The sequence below is a fragment of the Nannospalax galili genome, unplaced genomic scaffold (genome assembly GCF_000622305.1).
Source record: "Nannospalax galili isolate Female #2095 unplaced genomic scaffold, S.galili_v1.0 scaffold589, whole genome shotgun sequence".
NCBI lineage: Eukaryota > Metazoa > Chordata > Mammalia > Rodentia > Spalacidae > Nannospalax > Nannospalax galili.
The window spans coordinates 4,923,945-4,925,280 of record NW_008360324.1 but is presented as its reverse complement, the minus strand read 5'-3'; positions in this window follow the sequence as shown (position 1 = coordinate 4,925,280).

Sequence of the window (1,336 nt, the reverse complement as noted above, 5' to 3'; positions counted from 1 at the left end):
GGGGGTGTTTTGTGTGTGTGTGTGTGTGTGTGTGTGTGTGTGTGTGTGTGTGTGTGTATGTGTGTATGCGTTTGTGTTTTTGAGACAGGGTATCCCTGTAGCCCCAGCTGACCTGGCACTCGCAATATAGACTAGATTGGCCTTGTGAGATCGACCTGCCTTTGCCTCCCTCCCCAAGTGCTGTGATTAAAGGCCACCACGCCTGACTGGGTTCAAGTTTTTAAAGCAACATCCTTGAGGCACAATGTACAGAGAGTACACAGATTGACAATATACAGCCTACCATTTAACTACAGCCTAACCTACATAGAAAGTATTTCCATTAGTCTGAATGTTTTTCCACAACCTCCACATGTACTGAGCCTACGTTTGTACTCAGGCGGTCATGAACCTTCTTTATGTCTTTTTATTTAGTCTACTGTTCATCTGTCTGTCTGTCTGTTTTGTGGCGCCGAAGATAGAACCTAAGGCCTTGCTTATTTAGGCATTCTTGTTCTACCACTGAGCCACATCCCCAGCCCTTTTTATATTTTTTATTTTGAGATGGTCTGGCTAAGTTATCCAGGTTGGCCTCGATCTCCCACTATAGCCTAGATATGAGTGATAATCTATTTTACAGATAGACCACAATTTGTTTACCTATCTATTGTTGACAAATATTTTAAATTTGGGGCTATGACAAATAAAACTACTATAAATGTTTGTCTGAAAAATACTTTCATTTGTTGCATTTAAAAACCTAAAAGTAGAATTTCTGAGTTATATGGAAAGCGAATTGCTTTATAAAAACTTGCTGATCTGTTTCAAGGTGGTTACATGCTTGCATTGTTACCAGCAACGTGTTTGAGGTCCCACTGTTGCGCTCTTGTGTCTCAGGAGCCTGGTTCCTCTAAGGGACAGGGCCTGCTGTGGAGAACTGACTGCAGAGAGTTAGCCACAGAGGGAGGGGCTTCTGGGCACCATCTTGGACAGGAGCCAGGACCTGAGTGCTGGAGAACGAATGGCCCATCTTTTACCAACCTGAAGCGAGACTACAGGTCCCTGAGGCATGGGCAAAAGCTAACGGTGACTATGGGTGGGCCCATGGGCATGATCTGGAGTGGCAGGCTTGCAATCTGGAATGGTGGGCTCTGAGCCACACACAGAGCTGGACACCCAGTGTTTGTGCCTTTGTGAGTTACCTGAGTTACCCACCTCCACGGTATAAACTATAATAAATTCACATAAAAATATGTTATATGGTTTGTCTGATAGCACAAGAGACCCTGGTAGCGTCTCAGAGGTGTGAAATGGTACCTCCATTGTGGTTTTAATTTGTACCTTCTGTTGACTTATG